This window comes from Micropterus dolomieu, linkage group LG02 (genome assembly GCF_021292245.1).
Source record: "Micropterus dolomieu isolate WLL.071019.BEF.003 ecotype Adirondacks linkage group LG02, ASM2129224v1, whole genome shotgun sequence".
Lineage (NCBI taxonomy): Eukaryota > Metazoa > Chordata > Actinopteri > Centrarchiformes > Centrarchidae > Micropterus > Micropterus dolomieu.
In genome coordinates this window covers 27712342-27724640 of record NC_060151.1, presented here as the reverse complement: position 1 = coordinate 27724640, position 12299 = coordinate 27712342, and the positions used below count along the sequence as shown (strand labels likewise).

Below are 12299 nucleotides of genomic sequence, written 5' to 3'. Positions count from 1 at the left end.
GCAACCACAGAATAAGTCAGTTCAGTGATTTGGCACTTAATTGTTCAAATCAAATAATCTCTCAGTAAACACACTGACAGGACAGAGGACAATACAGCCAACTTTTATTGGATCAAGCTTCACCAATCGGAGAATCCGCAGTTTTTCTGTACCTCATATCTCAGTGAATAAGACGCATGCCTTTGGTGTGAGAGACCCGGGTTCAACTCCCCACTGTGACCCGTCCACCATTGTGTCCCTGAGCATGGCACTTAACCCTTAGTTGCTTCAGAGTTGCTAGTTGCTATCCTCTGACATAAATAGCAATTGTCAGTCGCTCTGGATAAAAGCATCAGCTAAATGAATAAATGTAAGTGAATCGCTTTGGCTTTTTTAAACTGCTCTGGGAATTTCGAAAAGGCATTTCATATACTAAACAATTGATGGATTAATGCATCATATTGTATAATATGATAATGCAAAATAAGAAGTAACTATAACTGTCAAATAAAGGTACACATTTTCCCAGTGAAATGAAGTGTAGTAGAAGTTTAAAGTACCATAAAATGTAAATACTCAACTAAAGTGCAAATATACCAGAACTGTACTGTAAGTACAGTACTTAAATACATAAATACAAGTAGCAGTACAGTCCACTGCTGGTGAGGAAAGTTGTGTAAGAAGCTCATTTTGAAGCATTGTTATTGTTCTGCTGAAGAGACTAAATGAACAAGAAAGCCTGCAGTACCTTTCAACACACACACACCCCTCTCCCTCTTTCACCACCCCTGTATTTACACACTCTTAAAAACACTGTCACAAAGCCTGACTAACTGACAGAAGTTATCATTACACAAAGCGCTCGATTCCATAATTTATAGAGATCCCCGTCCCAGTCATGTGGAATTCTCCCAAAATAAATTCAAGTAAACACTTACGCGACAAAGAGGCACTCACAGTGGCCTGGTATGCATAAACAGTATGAACAGTGTGACAGTGTAATCCCAACCCCACCCCCCCAGCCCAACACACACATATATACCCAACAACCCAGCCCAGCGCTGACTTCAGGCCGGGCCTGGAAATAAGCCTAAACCCCTTCTTCACCCCCAGTGCCGATGCACCAACCCCAACACCGACACCCCCCCCAACCCCACACCTGACTCCTGGCAAAATAAGCCAGACTCCAATTCATCTTCCATCGCAATAACACACACCCCAAACCATGTTGTTTTGAAGAGCATTCAGCAAGTTCATCTCCAGGGATGTTTTTGTTTTTTTCCCCAGGACATCTTATTGTTTTAGCAACACAAGATGCCGTAAATCAATCAGCGCTTTGCTTAACTCTGGCCTTTGTTTAAAAGCCACAAATAAGCTTTTTCCATGATGCATTGTTTAAAGTAAGCAAATGATACAAAGGATGCAACCAAAGACACGATTAGGGTAGTATAGGAACTTATTTTACTGACCTTTTCATTTGCAGAAAAGATGTTACTTACATTTCAAGGCAGACAATCATTTTTATCAATAAATTAATTGTAGAAAAGAAAGAAAAATATTGTCAAAAAAGGTTCTCTATTCTCAGAAGTACACATTAGTGCTTCTTGTAACTCTTGCATTTGGCCTTTTTATTGCTTTGTGATGGCTCCATACCAAACTAGAGCAATAATTTACCCACTTTTTTAGTTTGGCACGGTCCAGGCTGGATTGACTGATATGGGTGTTTAAAGGCCGATACTGATACTGATATTTAATTTCCTCTGTTTGTATTTGTGTTTGGACTCCTCTCCACCTTGCAACCAAGTGGGACTGGTTGGGTTTAAAACGCCTGGGATGGTTGCTATTCGATTTCAAAGGGAATGTTTAGAAACCTGATCTGACCCTCCAGCGAGCATACCTTCTACACCCACTCTCCCTCGCCCCTCATTCTAAATCACTCCACTGGAGCAGTGTAAACAAACTTCAGTTTGCTCTCTGATATTGAGAGGTTAAGACAAGCGGCAATCCTCCACTATGACAACACAGCCTCAGACAGACGATGTCATCTGTCTTACCTCACTCTCCATCCATCACTACGCCGGAGTCGACATGTCTGACAGTCCAACTCTCGCTTTTCTCGCTGGCACAGGCCTCCACATCTGTCACATTTTCCTCCAAGCTTACTTTTATTACACCACATGAACTCCGCCTCCTTCCCTCTGAATTCATGGACACCTGACGGGCAAGCAGGCAGAGAGAAAACCTATTGATTAGTCATGGTATCTTATGTCATCCTGGCTCTACAAACACTTTTTCACTTGCCACTCAGCTACCTGTAAAATGTGAGAGAGCAATGTCCGAGCCATATTGTGTAAAAAAATTGCTAATTTGAAGCTTCTACAGAAAGAGGTTTCTGGAATATAAATATAAAGTAACTGAATAACTAAAATCAGATTTTGTTAATTTAAAAAAAAAGTGTAAGTCCTAGCCTCATGAGGAGCGTCAGCAGGGGACCCCTAGAGGATTTAAAGAAATAGTAAATGTTTTAACTTACAAGCACACCCAAGATATTTTTATTCCATTCTCTAACTTTAAAACTAACTCTATTGAAGTTCACAAGCAACAAATATGGTGATTTTAAAATAAAAGTAATATTTTCACATTTTCCCCTCATTCCTTGTCAGCAAAAAGCGGGATGCTACAGCAGATTTTTACAATTTAGGGAAATCAGACAAGACCGTAAGCCCTTCTCAGTATTGGCCTGAAAGAAAAATAGATGGATGGAAATTTTACAATACAATGTCGTTCAAACTTCAAGTAAAAAATGATGAATTATTAAAATATTTCTGCCTCATAAAACTAGGTAGAAATGGCACTGATTGTATAGTTGACCGAATATGTTTTTTCCCCATGGAGTCAATAGGTAGTAACACAGTCCTGGTAGAGCGGTAAGATGTTCTTGGACATCAAGAACTATACTGTCTATCTCACACAGTTTAAAAAGTAGCAACCAGGCCTAGTGTTTTGTAAATGGCAAAATGCAGTTGCATAACATTAACACAGCAGTGTCTCTGGATGACATCACAGAGGGGGAAGTGTTTCAACATTAAAACAATTAAAAAGGACCTAAAACTGAGCCTTGACGCACACCAAATGATATGTAATACTTATTAGACAGGCTAAACTCCAAACCACAAAATCTCTGCTACCCAAGTAGGTATGTTTGTTTTAAATTTAACCCATCTAGAAGATTTGTGGGATTTACTGTATCAGTGATTATCAAGCACTACCACTTGTTTCTTGGCACCTAAATTCATTCAATTTTCTAAAAAGGGAGTTAAAGCTTAAGAAAGAATCATGGAAGAGCTGTGGTCACACGTTAGTAAGGCCAAGAAAGCAAAATTGTGCCACGAATGAACCTTCACATACTCACTGATTCAATGTTACTATAAAAATACTGATTAATGCAAATCTCAGTGATCTTGTGATCTTAAGTATATGAGCCAACGTTTACCTTCATTTTATGACCCACATTAGTAGTGTGTCATTAGGGATGACAGTATTACAGACTGAAATACTGACAAATACCGGATAAACTGCCATGATGATTTATTTAAAAAACGATAACATTTCCATTAGCCTCACTTTGTTAGTGCTAATTAGCAAATGTTAGTATGTTAACACACTAAACTAAGATGATGAACATGTTAAACATTATAGCTGCTAAACACCACCAAGTTAGCATTAGCATTTTACCTAAAGCGCTACTGTGCAGCCGTGAACAGTCACTGGCCTAGGTGTAGATTCCTGTTCACTAACTGATTTACATACATTATGCTGTAAATCATTTAGACATGGCTCAGATATCTCCATGTCTGTAACAACAACACTGATGATTAAATAATAATACAATGTGGTAAAGCACTGTTAAGGAATAGCAGAGAGAACAGGAAAAAGTCAAATAAAAAGCAAGAAAGAAGGTAGTACGACAGAGTCTTAGGAGTTATTGTACAAAAGCAGTTTTTGACGTGAAACCCGTTTCTCTTCCAGCAAGCCGTTTCTTTTGACACCCACAGGGCAGGAATAAGGAGGAATCTCCCTCTGCTGTGAAACTGAGGTAACAAAGTCAAACTGTATCTACCAGACAGAAGGTGCCAGCGGGAAGTTTGCCCTTCTGATCTTTGTATAATCTGCTCTGGGGAGGACACAGCTACTCTCCTTACTGCCTTCAAAGGCTTCTCTCCTTAACTTTCAGCCTCACATCCTAATCTGATTGAGGAGGAGAGAAAATATTGACTATTTGACAGGACAAAGCAGTGTAAATATTTGAAACCATTGCTATGATGCACTAGTGGAAATGGAGCTCAAATATTGACAATTTAACCAAATGAATTTAGAAGCAACAACCTAAAATGCAGCTTTTAGATAGCATTTCAACAGATAAGTTACAGGCTAATTCAATCAGTTATAGGAGTTTAATGTCAAGTTGTTCTGCTAGAACATCTGCAAGCCAAGTTAGAAACGTCTATCCATACAGATCTTTCCAAGCTTGACATTCACAAATACTGCATTCATTTTCCCCAAACCTCTGGTCAACCCACATGAAACTCCATAAAGCCAGTGGCACCAGGAGAGGCGCGCTGATAAATCAGCTGCAGGCCACGAACAAGGCCCGGTGCCGGCGGACCTGTGTGCAACAGGACAAGTCTATCGGTGAATTTCACAGGTCATTACTCTGGCTCCAGCCATCGCAGCCTCCAGTGGCTCTGGAGACGGCCAGCTTTTTCTCAGAGACAACAGCTTACTGGGCTTTGTGCTAGCTAAACAAGCGTGTCTGTCTCACAGCAGTAGATTAATGTCTAGATAGAGGGTTCGCTCCTCAGGGAGACCTGTAGAGGAGCCATCCTTCAACCTTTGGAGGCCATTACACAATAACAAAATAACAAAATCTAAAAGAGGGGCTCATTGACTGAACCCTCCTCAGGGGCTACAGAGAAGAGGTAGACAGAGAAAGAGGTTTCTGAATTAAGTCTCACCAAAGAGGGGAGGGATGAATTTCCTAAAAACCAAGGGGAGTACATAAAAAACAGTTCTTTATGCTGTGCAAGATCAAACAGCTGATAGCTGATGGATGTAAATGACCAGAAAGAATAAAATGAAAGTATGAAAAGAGAACCATCATTTAGGGCTGCAGCTAATAATTATTTTCATGACTGATGAATCTTTCACATTTTTTTCTCAATTAATCAATTTACCATTTTGTGCCCATTACAATTTCCCGAGAGGACGACTTCAAAATTCCTGTTTTTATTTGACAAAACAAAGAAAACCCAAAGATGTTGAATTAAATTTTATTTATAGAGCGCCAAATCATAACATAAATTATCTCAGCGCTTTTCATATAGAGCAGGTCTTTATTGTTTATAGAGACGCAACAATTCCCACCCTGAGCGAGCACTTGCCGTCAGTGGCAAGGAAAAACAATTCAGTTTACTATTTTGTCTGATGATGACGAAGAAAAGCAGCAAATCGTGAAGTTGGAGAAGCTGAAACTAGATAGTGTTTGCCTTTTTTGCTTGAAGAAATGATCTAAAGGTTCAACTGATTATCAAAATATTTGCCAATTAATTTCGGCCAGTTGACCAATCAATTAATTATTGCAGCTCTTCAGCAGTGGCTTCACATTGCTGTGAGCCATTATGCAGCACAAAGACCATTTTCAATGAGTGTCATCTGTGAGAAGTTGTGTGTGGTAAACACACAAACCCTCAGCCCTTCACATGAATGACAGTAAACAACACAGGATCTTTGGCTCCCAACTCACACACACACCCCTGAGGAGAAAGGGGTCACACAAACACAGCATCTGACTGGCTCTTAATTTGTTTAAAGCAGCCCATTCAAACAAGATCATCAACAGAGAGAAAATCTCGTTTCCAAGGCTGTCGCCATGACGCAAGCCGTGTTGTTTAGGAAGGAGATCAGGACGCCGGTGACGACTCAGCTGACTTCCAGCACACACAGCTTCACAGAGGCGCCAGGTTGTAATTAACACTTTGCAGATTACGTTTACAGGACCAACATGGTCTGCCTGAGTTTTATTACCGCCTGGGTTGTACTTCTGCCCTCCAGGGACACAAAACACTCTCTGTTTGACATTGGCCTATCCTGTGTGAGAACGTTTGACAGGTTTTTATCGTGGCTGTTCACTGTTCTTCAGAGATAATGAGAATCTCCCCGTGCTTCTGCCAGTTTTCCAGCTATGACTGGATGAAGACACATGCCGCAGTCTGACAATATTAATCTATTTCTGTCCCGCTATCTGCAGCTTTCATTCATTTATTTGAGCTCACGCTGTTGTTCTAACAGTCTTATTAGAGGAGCAGTGAAACTAATCCATTTCTTGGCAGCAGGTGGCACACAGCTGGGCAGTGAGGAGTCGCAACAAAGTGGCTGTTATAATTGCAGTGTAATCATTTTCATGCAGTTCCTCGGCTTCTTCTCAGACGGCAAGCGGTGCTTCAGGTTAACATTCTATGGTAATAAAAGCAGCCATTAATGTGACAATGACCTCAGAATATGAGGGCCAAGTCATTCAGCTTTCATCAAACATGCCATTTAATGCAGATTTCTCACAGCCACTAAAAAGGAATTGTCTTCAAACACACACACAGACATGCGTAGTGTTAATGCATGGAAAATTTAAATGTGAGGTGTTAAAAGAAATCTTCTAAGGTCCCAAGAGCTGTTGACCAAATATTTCGAAATGTTGTGTGCTAATATTAACCCTAGTTAACATGCTGTGCATTTGTGTCACAGCGGTGTGGCAGTTTGTATGTGGTGTCCATCATCGCTGAGACAGGCAGAGGAGGAACAAAATGACTTACACATTCAGTGCAGCTATGGAAAACATCTGCACACATCTGCACCACTAGATGGCAGATATCCCCCCCTGAAATACTCTCCAATGCAGTTTCATATTGTTCAGAACACAGCGGCTGTCATTAATATTCCTTCAATGACAACTGAAAACTGATGGCACCCACTCGTGTCAGAAAAGAAATTCACAGGATGAAAAACAAGACATGCTTCATAAACTGAATCGACATGCAGTACATTACCACTGAAGCCTGTCAACAACTGAAGCCTGTCAACAACTAACTGTGGTAAATACTACTGAGAGAGTTCATTATAGATCAGAATAGAGAGAGGTGTCAGTCTCAATGGAAAAGGCCTGGGTTTCCCATTTATCTCCCCAAACCACACTCATGTGTCCTAAACACTTCACACTGAATTAAAGTGAAGTGGAAACCCGCACTCCAGACTAGCAGCACTTCTTTCCACTCCATGGCTGGGTGATAAATCTGTAGACTTCCATCCTCTGCCGCCTGCCTTCCTTGTTCCTCTCTTTTATAAGCTTTCTTCTTCTCTCTGTGTAGAGGCAGCAGTAGGTTGTTTTCCTTACAAAAGCATGAAGAAAAGACTGAAGGCCAGAGGGTTTGAGAGTTTGAATCTGCAGCAAAACTGAGTAAAATCAGCACAAGAAAATGTCCTTGAGCAAAAAACAGTACCTCACATTTATAAATGTGTATAAATGCCGTGTAGAAGTGCAGATGTACACATTACCTATTTTATCTTGTTGTTAACTAGTACACAAACAGAAATGTAAAAACGCCAATTTTCAGTTTAAGGAGGAAGTACACACTAAACTCTTTCGTGACAAACAATAACTACAGAAATGCCTCAAACACCAAATCTATGTAGTGTGAGTATTAGACCCACAAGGTCAAATGTGAGATACTTGTCAGTCAGGTTTTCCTTTTAAGTAACTGTGATATACACAATAAATAAATTTATCTTTGTGAAATACAAATTTACTTAAATCTCACTGCTGAAATCTGGGATGATCCCTAAAGTAGGGACCCATCCTGCCCATAAAACATACAGTATTTACGTGACATGTTTGTGCAGCACCTTGACAGAATGCAATTATATCAGCAACCCACAGGCGTGTTAATGATGGTGCTCTGTAATCAGGATGGAGACGTGAAGTTGGTTCAGTCTCAGTCTCTGGTGCTAGAGGGGTTTTGCTCCTGATAACCTTTGTTTTATGAACTTTTGGGAATCCTTATGAGCAAGGCTGCCAAAACTGTTGTCGCATGCATTTATAATATTTCTCACTCTGTGACAACCACATAGTAAAACTCTCAGCAGTGATGTGCCATGTCCAATGTCCTTTGGAAGTTTCTGGTCAAACTTAAAACATTTATCTACTTCCTCTTTCCCCTCTCCACTTTTTGTTGCAACATTACCACCTGCCCCTGCAGCAAAACAGCACATAGTTAGAGTAGTCTGTCAGCAGCATGAGGTATTCTAGCAAGCTAAAACTGGGTAATCACTTAAGCTTACTTCACACTACACGATTTTTATCCCGATCGGCGAGCTCGGCGACCGTCAGGCTGTGATCGGGAGTAAATCAGCGGTTGATCGGCGGTCGTCAGTCGTTATGTGTGAACTACTCAACGGCGCATCAAAACGGCTCCCCGACACATCACTGCCACATCGCTGACGTCTGCCAGATATCTAGCATGCCAAATATCCGGAGAAGTCGTCCGACTCCACATCCACATCCAGCTAATGACAGCAGTCAGCTGGCGCAGCAGGCAGCTACTTTTTCACCGCAAAAAACACCTTTTACTCACCTCCAGCTCTCTCTGTAGCTCAGACAATCCCTGCTACCTGCGTGTGCTAATCCATTCTTTCACCCATATTCTTTGTCTTTATAATTGGTATCTTTATAATAACAAAAAAAAGCTGTTTCATGTGTAGGTTCACATTTCAGGTGTGTTTTCTTGACAAAACATGGTTTGGAGACCAGCAGTCTGGTGACACAGCCGCTGTCAGCTCGTGTACAGTCACCTAGTGTGAACGGCACAACGACTTCAAGACTCCCATCACAAGACGGCAAGTTGTGTAGTGTGACGCTGAAAGTTGTGTAGTCTGCACGAGCCTTTAGGCGGAAAGGATGACGAGCTACATTTTACAAAAATCTTCAGTCCTTCGTACAGCATCCATCCTACCAGAGCGGGACTCCCGGCAGACCTGGACATGATACAAAGACACAGAATGTGGCTGCCAACACACAGAGTAGTGATGCTTCTCAAGCTCCCACATATTAAGCATTCTAAATTCCTGTATAACCAAGTTGAACGTCTTTGAACAACACTTGGAGTGTATCCATGTACTGTTCAATGCCTAGAGAAAAGAGAGAAAGATTCAGCTGAGCCCATCCAGGAAAGCTGCCAAACATATCCCCATGTTCCCAAACCAGACACCTCACCCCCCATCATCCTAATGATGCCAGGAGTCCCAAGTAACGTGAATTGTCCTGAACCATCCTGAACCAAAACCTCTCGCTAAGTATGAAGACCTTAAAACAAGATTCTAGTTACAAAACAAATCCAGCAATATGGGAAGCTTCCAGCTTCCTCCTGGATATTTGGTTGCTTCTCATGATTCTTTCTTACTAATTTTACATCCTGTTTTTTTTGCTTTTATTAACAAAAAGGTAGTGAATGAAAGACTCATTTGAAGGAGCGATCAGAAGAAATCTCTGACTTGATTCAAACCAATGCTGTGGTTACACCGTGGACCATAAATGTGTATGTGTTAAAGGAATTTGTCGCATAATTATTATAATTACACAATATAATTGAAAATCCTTTAGGCACTGATTGACTGAATGACTCTGACCATTAATTACACATTACAAAAACTTACATTTGCAAATCTAGAAGTGTGTACAACTCTGGGAAAAACACTGCTGTCCAATTCCAAATGTGATGTGTGATTAAACAGCTACATGCTGGTTTTTATCACTCTGCAACCATCCTGTAGAGATCTCATTTGGACCTCAAGTTTGATCCAATATCATGTTGTTGTTGGTATCAAGTGAATACTGAATGGTATTTTAGGAACATGAAAAAATATCAACAGAGCAACACTCCTTGGTATTGCTTTCTGTTATTGTCAGTGAGGATAAATCAAAATGAGGCAGACCTGGAACCAATTTGCAGAGATCCTGCTCTATGTCTGAGAATCTCAAAGACCTCCAGAAATGATCTCTTTGGATACTTTACATCTGATCAAAGCACATGTGAAAGAGAGTGAATTAATAAATAACCTTAGGTGGTTTGTTTATTTCTGCAAGATGACAGAACGATAGGAAAGACTTGGCATGCACTCGAAGAACGGGTAAACCTGAATATGCTCAAGGCTTGAGAGGTGCCAGTGGAGTGGGGGGTAGGGGGGGGCAAGGAGGGGGTGCTTTAGAGACACAGGAGAGGAATGATGGACGGCTCACACGCCAGCCATTGTGAGAAAATGATAGCAAGGTGCCGCCAACTGAGGCAGTGTGGCAGCCAGCCAAAGCCCTGGGAGAACAAAGGCCCAGGATCCTTGTGTGTGAGTGAGTGCTGGCCTGCCCGCGGAGCCCCAAACCTTCATATTTACATGCGACGCTCAAGAGTTAATTGCAGTGAATTCCTGTGCTGGGTGCAAAGTGGGGGTGGGTTTAATTTTACATAACAAACAGTGTTTCTACTCATTCCTCTCCGTTTCCAAGGAACTTGAACGATGCAAAAAGGCTTTTGCGAATCACACAAACAAAACTCTCAAATTATTAATTAGTTGTTTTTTTGTTGGGTTTTCTTTTAAAAAGAAGCAATTTTTAAAGTTTTATTATAAAGACTATTATGGTGCAAAAACAAATGGAAGCAGTAGGTTAATATCTACTAATATTTCGTTTATATAGTTGGGGTTATCATGGTGCATTTCGTCTTATAAACTACAATGGTGGCTCCCCCGAGAAAACATTAAAGTTCCACACATTCCTCCAATTACCCTGTGTGTTTGGGAAAAATATTTGTATTTGATTCAGCTTCTCTGAAATGTTAATGTGCGCGCTTTCAGCTGCAGGAGAGCTAAGAGGCCCCTTTAACAAACTAGACCTCATCCTCACAGTAGTTGATGGACAGGAGCCAAAATGTGTCAGGGTTGCTACAGTTCCTGATCTTTCGTAAACGAACAGTGCCCTCTCGACTCTCTAGACTTGGCAGAGCTGGCCCATACACATCAAAGTAGGGTCTGACCTTGCATACCAGATGCGGTTTGGATTAATGAGCTCTGGACATCAAACAGCAGGATCACCCCCCCAAGTCATCAAACCCAGCTTGGTGAAATTTACAGCTTACAAAAATGCAGGAAAAATCAACATCAACCTTGCCACGCATCTCAGTTTGAACATCATGACCAGGACAGGACCATGATATTTCAAAAGCCTCCAATTATCTGATGTGTGGGAGAGCACAATGAACTGGGCCACATGCCAAACAGCATCCTTTACCAAACAAATAAAACTTTTGACAGGACATGTCTGCCTTTACAAACTGTTCATGCGGTGCAGCAACAGACGCTTCTCATAGTCAGTGTTGACTGATTTCTTTTACCTAATTTAGCAAATAACGTTCAGAAGGCACAAGTGTTTAGAGCTCTTTTCAACGGCCATACTCAAAGGTGGGGTGAAAAGCCCCAAAGTCACAGTTACTTTTGAGAGGCAGGAACCAGAGAATGTTTGGCATTTTGTCACACTTTTTGCTTGAAAAATAACGATTTGGTTATCAAAATTATTATTTTTCTGCCAGCTAATACACTAAACATTTCAGCTCAACAAATAATGAATGGTACTGAGCGTCCAATAGACCCCAATGGCTGACTGTGAGCTTGGTGTTTCAGAGCCCTTAAACTGCTTTGTGCACCCGATATTCTGCCCTCACTATGCATGTAGGTGCACAGCTGTGCAGCGAGCTAAAGTTTGCTTTAAACAACGATGGACAACAGATTCTATGACAGTGATTACAAATCAGAAAAAGATGAGTTAGGCCAAAGGTACTGTTTTGTTAAACCAGTTTCCTTGTTACTGTACTAACTGCAAAATTAGATGACCAAAGTAGAAACAAGAAACAAAGTATCATCAGTAAAGAAAATCAACATTAAATCCTCATGGGAAGTACAACACATTAATTAATCTAGTAAACATCCACAAAAGTAAAAGTAAAAAGAGGAAAACAGTCAGCCGAACAGTGAATAAACAGTTACTTACAAGGTTGTATTAGCAAAACATTACCCTCAGACAGCTGGGAAAATGCTAGCTTGGTTAGTCGCAGAAAAACTAAATCACAAAACAGCTATAGCAAAAAGAGTACAATGCAGATAAAACAGGAATTTGGGGAGTAGATTAAAGATACTTGTGAATAGACAAGATGGTGGATGTAACAATGTCA

The 12299-nt window shown here is 40.8% G+C and overlaps 1 protein-coding gene across 2 annotated transcripts in view; it reads right to left on the bottom strand.

Moving 5' to 3' along the window:
• The window catches only part of LOC123961410 (RNA binding protein fox-1 homolog 3-like), a 496038-nt gene that overhangs the window by 442092 nt on the left and 41647 nt on the right, over window positions 1-12299 (bottom strand). For both annotated transcript variants that reach the window (XM_046036780.1, XM_046036789.1), the window contains exon 3: window positions 2034-2193. The gene's annotated coding sequence lies outside the window, so the exon portion shown is untranslated. The remainder of the gene's footprint in view (window positions 1-2033; window positions 2194-12299) is intronic.